At 39.5% G+C, this 7,174-nt stretch overlaps 1 long non-coding RNA gene across 1 annotated transcript in view; it reads left to right on the plus strand.

The window, feature by feature from the left end:
* The window catches only part of LOC119472554, a 26,529-nt gene that overhangs the window by 13,979 nt on the left and 5,376 nt on the right, over positions 1-7,174 (plus strand). The window lies entirely within an intron of this gene.

Here is a 7,174-nt window from a genome sequence, read left to right on the forward strand (position 1 = left end):
TTTTTTACAAATTGAAGGTTGTAGCAACTGTGTTAAGCAAGTCTAGTGGCACCATTTTCTCAACAGCATGTGCTTACTTTGTGTCTCTGTATCACATTTTGGCCATTCTCACAATATTTCAAACACTTCCATTATTATTTTATCAGTTATGGTGATATATTATCACTAATCTTTGATGTTACTATCATAATTGTTTTGGAGCATCACAAACTGTACCCACAGAAGATGGCAAACTGAATAAATGTTGTGTGTGTTCTGACTGCTCCACCAACCAGCCATTCCCACATCTCTCTCCCTTTTCTTGTGCCTCACTCTTCCCTGAGACACACGATATTGAAATTAGGCCAATTAATAACGTTGCAATGGGCTGTAAGTGTTCAAGTGAAAGGATGAGTCACATCTCTCTCACTTTAAACCAAAAACTAGAAATAAATTAGGCTTAGTAAGGAAGGCATATCAAAAGCCAAGACAGGCTGAAAGCTAGGCCTCCTGGGCCAAACAGCCAAGTTATGAAATGTAAAGGAAACATTCTTGAAGGAAAATAAAAGTGCTATTCCAGTGAAGACAGAAATTATAAGAAAGCAAGAGAGGCCAGGTGCAGTGGCTCATGCCTATAATCCCAACACTTTGGGATACAGTGGCAGGTAGATTGCTTGAGCCTAGGAGTTTGAGATGAGCCTGGGTAACATGACAAGAACCTGTCTCTACAAAAAAATACAAAACAACAACAAAAAAATTAGGCATGGTGGTGTGCACCTGCAGTCTCAACTATTCAGGAGGCTGAGGTGGGAGGATCACCACTTCAGCCCAAGGATTTGAGGTTGCAGTGAGCTGTGATCATACTACTGTACTCCTGCCTGGGTGACAAAGTGAGACCCTGTCTCAAAGGAAAAAAAGAAAGAAAATGATGTTATTACTGATATGGAGAAAGTTTTAGTGGTCTGGATGAAAGAACAAACCAGCCACAACATTCCCTTAATTCAAAACAAGGCCCTAATTCTCTCCAATTCCATGGAGGTTAAGAGAAATAAGAAGTTGCAGAAGAAAAGTTGGAAGCTAGCAGAGGTTGGCTTTTGAAGTTTAAGGAAAGAAACCATCACCATAATGAGGAAATAAAACCTTTTGGGTCAATGCAGAACTTTCTGGAACCCTAGCATGGGAAAAGATCAACACAAGTACTTCAACCACATTGGGAGGCTGTGTTCAGAGTTTCGGTTAGCAACCGAAAATTACTGTTTAACTGCATCCTGATACTGCCTGCCAGTTCAATTGAAAACTTGGAAACAAACAACCACCAGAAAGGAGAAATTAGGTGACTCATGGTCACAAGCCCTCTCCCCACTCCTCAGGACTAGGGGGCAAACACTCAGGAACTCAAGAGTCTTGAGCTGCCAAGCCAGTCAAGTAAAAAGGATCCAAAAACCCACCATTTGGAGGGAGGATTGAAAATATACACCTTCCATTGGCCAAAAATCAAGAAAGGGAGGAAATTTCTTAGGGATATAAGCCCAGGCAGCCCTGACCAACAATGGCAACCCTCTTGGGTCCCCTTCCAGGCTGCGGAAGCTTTATCTTTGCTCAATAAACTGCATTGCTGCTCACTCTCTCGGTCTGCGAACTCTTGTTTGGAACTGTAACACTCACCGGGGGTTAAGGCTGTCTGCTCAATTCTTCGAGCAAGGGAAGCCAAGAACCTAAGCCTGGAGCCCAAGCTGGACACGGAGAAAGGCCCTTCTCAAGGGCCATCCTTGGACCCAGTAACATGAAAGTGCAAGGTGAAGCAACAAGCTCTAATATAGAAGCTGCAGCAAGTTATCAAGAAGACCTAGCTAAGATTATTGATGAAGGTGGCTACATGAAACTACAGACTTTCAGTGTGACACAACAGTCTTCTATTGGAAGAAGATGCCACCTAGGATATTCATAGCTAGAGAGGAGAACTCAGTGCTTCACTTTAAGGCTTCAGAGGACGGGCTTACTCTCTTAATGGCTAATGCAGCTAAGTGAAAGCCAATGCTCATTGACCATTCCAAAAATTCTAGGGCCCTTAAGAATTATGCTTAATCTACTCTGCCTGTGCTTTATAAATGGAACAAAACCTACAAGATAGCACATCTGTTTACAGCATGGTTTACTGAACATTTTAAGCCCACTTTTGAGATCTACTGCTCAAAATGAAAGATTCCTTTCAAAGTATTACTGCTCATTGACAATGCACCTCATCACCCAACAGCTCTGATGGAGATGTACAAGGAGATGGATGTTGTTTTCTCACCTGCTAACACAACATCCATTCTGCAGGCCATAGATCAAGGAGTCATTTTGACGTTCAAGTTGTCTTATTTAAGAAATACATTTTGGCTGGGTGTGGTGGCTTATGCCTGTAATCCCAGCACTTTAGGAGGCCGAGGCGGGTGGATCATAAGGTCACGAGATAGAGACCATCCTGGCCAACATGGTGAAACCCCGTCTCCACTAAAAATACAAAAATTAGCTGGGTGTGGCAGCACGTGCCTGTAGTCCCAGCTATTCAGGAGGCTGAGGCAGGAGAATCACTTGAACCCAGGAGGTGGAGGTTGCAGTGAGCCAAGATCACACCATTGCACTCTAGCCTGGCGGCAGAGAGGAACTCTGTCTCAAAAAAGAAAAAGAGCTGTTGTAGATAGTAACTCCTCTGATGGATCTTGGCAAAGTCAATTGAAAATCTTCTGGAAAGGATTCACTATTCCAGATGCCATTAAGAACATTCATGATTCATGGGAGGAGGTCAAAATGTCAATATTAACATACGTGCCGGGCGCGGTGGCTCACGCCTGTAATCCCAGCACTTTGGGAGGCCGAGGTGGGTGGATCACGAGGTCAAGAGATCGAGACCATCCTGGTCAACATGGTGAAACCCCGTCTCTACTAAAAATACAAAACATTAGCTGGGCATGGTGGCGTGTGCCTGTAATCCCAGCTACTCAGGAGGCTGAGGCAGGAGAATTGCCTGAACCCAGGAGGCGGAGGTTGCGGTGAGCCGAGATCGTGCCATTGCACTCCAGCCTGGGTAACGTGAGCGAAACTCCGTCCCAAAAAAAAAAATATTAACATACGTTTGGAAGAAATTGATTCCAGCTCTCATGGATGATGTGGAGGGATTCAAGACTTCAGTGGAGGAAGTAACTGCATATGTGGTGAAAATAGTAAAAGAACGAGATTTAGAGGTGGAACCTAAAGATAGAACTGAATTGCTGCAGCCTCATGATAAACTTGAACAAATAAGGAGTTGCTTACTATGGATGAGGAAATAAAGTAGGTTCCTGAGATGGTATGTACTCTGTGAAGATGCTGCAAACATTGTTGAAATGACAACAAAGGATTTGGAATATTACATAAACTGGTTGACAAAGCAGTGGCAGGGTTTGAGATCAATGACTGAAGTTTTGAAAGAAGTTCTACTGTGGGTAAAATGCCCTCAAACAGAATCACATGCTACAGAGAAATCCTTCATGAAGAATCAATTGATATGGCAAACTCCATTTTTGTCTTATTTTAAGAAATTGCCACAACAACCCCAACCTTCAACAACTACTACCTTGATCCATCAGCAGCCATTAACATCAAGGCAACAAGACCTTCCACCAGCAAAAGAATTACAACTCGCTGAAGGCTCAGATGATCATTAGATTTTTTAGCAATAAAGTATTTTTAAGTTTAGGTATGTACATTTTTAGACATAATCTATTGCACATTTAATAGACTACAGTATAGTGTAAACATAACCTTTATATACACCAGGAAACCAAAAATTTATGTTACTCCTTTTATTATGATGGTCTAGAACTGAGTCTACAATATCTCCAAGGTATGCCCATATTGACTGATGAATGGATAAACAAAATGTGGTATAGCCATTCAATGGAACATTTTTCAGTTACAAAAAGGAATAACATTCTCATACATGCTACAACATAGATGAACCTTGAAAATATTATGCTAAGTGAAAGAAGTCAGACACAAAAAGACAACATTATGTGATTCTATTTATATAAAATGTCCAGGATAGTCAAATCAATAGATACCAAAAGTAAATTAATGGTTGCCAGGGGTTGAAGGTAGGGAGGAAATGGGGGGTGACTTTAATGGGTACAGGGTTTCTTTTTAAATAATGAAAATGTTCTGGAATTAGTGGTGATGCACAACCTTCTACAACCTTTCTGCAATATCATACAGTAAGACAATATTGTACAATCTTGTTAATATACTAAAAGCCATTAAATTATACACTTTAAAGGGCTGAATTTTATAGCATGGGAAGTATATATTAAAAATAAATAAATATTCCCCAGCAAACTGACTAAAAAATAATAAAAAGTATATAAATACATAAATAACCAAGCTGGGACAATGGGATGCACTAGAACTGAATGTATGAATATCCAAAATCAGGCACTTAATGTATTTCCAATTCCTAAAGATAAATAACTGGAGAATGTTGGGGTTGAAGATGCCCATGTTTTCCCCACAACAAAATGTTTAAACCTGAAATCAAAAACTTTAAAGGAGAGGCTATATTAATATTACATGTGGCTTCCAGATCATCTCAATTTTGCTTCATCTCCCTCCCCTAAACAATATGAAGACAAAATTTCGTGGTTTTGTTTCATTTGTATCACAATCTTTATCTTTCTTAAACAACATTTCAGCCATAATTAGTGTTTTGGTTGTATTAACATCTCTTCCATCTCTCAATTTCTTTGCTTTGTCTCTCCCAGACAATATTCAGCTAAAAATTAGCATTATAATTCCATTCATATTCCTTGTATCTCTCATCTCCCTGAAAATTTTGGTGACTTCCCAATGCCCTGTCTCCTTCATAAGTACCTCTAGTCACATTTTTCTTTTCATTTTCCCTTAATCAGCTTGTTCTTGCTCCTAGTAATTCTGCAATATCTTCTCAAATATCATCCTGTTGTTAATAAACTTTCCTATACTCCTAGCCTCTTCTTAACAATCCTTTGACTTCTTTGCCGTAATCAGATGTTCCCCTGGCCCTATACTAGGGTTTTTGGGCCCTTACTTACCTCACTGCTGAGGTTGCAGTGAGCCGAGATCACAGCACTGCACTCCAGGCTGGCAACAGAGTGAGACTGCATCTAAAAAAAAAAAAAAAAAAGAAAAAAGAAAAACCCTCAGTAAAATAGAATATGCTGATAAAATTTTTAGAAAAGTGTAACAAATAGCAAATTTATACCACTCCTGGTGGGGGGCAAGGTTTTTTTTTTTTAATTAAAAAAAACCTTGTTGAAGCATATGTACACTCAATATTACTTATGAGATAGTAGCAAGGGTACTGAGTAATATTTTAAACAATATTCTGAAATCATCTTGAAACTAAAATTCAGCCCAGATTTATAAAGGAAAAAATGCAATCTAACACCAATGTGACTGAGGACACAAAATTTAATCATTGCTTAAAGATTATCAGACACTTCTCTTTCACTAGTGAATGGAGATTTAATACTTGCAGTAACTTCTGCCAACTCAGAATCCTGAGAAAATAAGTCACTTTCTTTATAGAAAGAAGAAGAAGAAGAAAAGGATATCACCAGCAATGGAGGAGGAATGCAGAGTGGCAACAGCTCCAAGTGGACCTGGCAGACTATGAACACGGGAATCACCAAGGAAACATGGAGCTATGAAATGGCAAAAGGCCGTGTGAAAATCCTGAAGCTTTTGGTTCAGCCTTTAAAAACCAAATGAAAATTCAAGAGAAGGAAGAATGTGGTTATTTTTATGAACAACTGACAAACTAGTTGAATTAAAAGAAACTGTAGTTCAAATGAGCACAAACCTAAACATTTTTTTCAGTTCATCTGATTAAAGTCTAACCAATTCCTTCTAATTTAAAAGATCCAGTTTTGGATATGTCCAAGACTAAAACACAATCTCATCACAATCTCATCAAAGTCTGTTAAATGTGGTATAAATCTCATGGGAGCTGTGAAGTACCTATCTTCTTTCCTAGTCTAAACCTTGTGGCTTTTTTTATTGCTCTTTACAATGAGTGACGTTAATATCTCTTGCCTATTTTATAATAAATAAAATAAATATTATAAACTCACACACACACAAATAAAAGATCCAGTTTTTTGGTTTTTTGAGACAAGATCTCACTGTGTTGCCCAGTCTGGTCTTAAACTCCTAGGCTCAAGCTATCCTCTTGCCTTGGCCTCCCAAAGTGCTGGGATTACAGGCATGAGACACCACACCTGGCCAGCAATGCCTTTTTTAATGGAGATTTACTACCCCAGCCAAAAGTGTCTTCTCCTTCTGCAGCTATTTTATTAATAAAACTCATTGACAGCATTGTCTAGACATCAGAGACCACATACTACCTAGTGTATTTTTGTGGCTAATATATCCCTTACTAGATGGTAAATTCCTTGGGGCTAGAGGTCATATTTTAAACTGTTTCACACAGCCCCTAGCTACACTGATGACCTGCAGATTATAAAGATTACATCATATAAGTGGAAAGCAACTATCCATGATGTCAGTGTTAAGCAAATGTTAGAACATTTTCAACATATGGGTTTTAAAAGGCAAATGTGTATATAATGAAAAAAATAAAAGCCCTGTGATGGGTGGGGTGGCTCACACTTGTAATCCCAACACTTTCGAGGCTGAGGTGGGTGGATCCCTTGAGGTCAAGAGATAGAGACCAGCCTGGCCAACATGGTGAAACCCTTTGTCTACAAAAAATGCAAAATCAGCCAGGCGTGGTGGTGCGCACATGTAATCTTAGCTGTTTGTGAGGCTGAGGCAGGAGAATCGCTTGACCTGGGAGGTAGAGGTTGCAGTGAGCAGAGATCACACTGAGATCACTCCAGCCTGTGCAACAGTGAGACGGTGTCTCAAAAAATAAAAATAATTAAAGAAAAGAAATAAAACCCTGAGAACTTTCAGAATGTAATCAGAAGAAAAGATAATGCAGGCATTGAGCAAACTAAACTTTAAAGGTCATGTTTGCTCATAGACATACCTTGGGGCTGCTAAGGAAATCAGAAGAATGCCAGGAATAGAAAGTGGCCTTAGCCTGTCTACATTAGTACAAGGCTGAAGTAAACAGTATCTGAAAGTTGGAGCCAAGGATCACATTTTTGCTAGTATGATCAGACATTTTCTTTTT

The sequence above is a fragment of the Cebus imitator genome, unplaced genomic scaffold (genome assembly GCF_001604975.1).
Source record: "Cebus imitator isolate Cc_AM_T3 unplaced genomic scaffold, Cebus_imitator-1.0 Scaffold104, whole genome shotgun sequence".
NCBI classification, from domain to species: Eukaryota; Metazoa; Chordata; class Mammalia; order Primates; family Cebidae; genus Cebus; species Cebus imitator.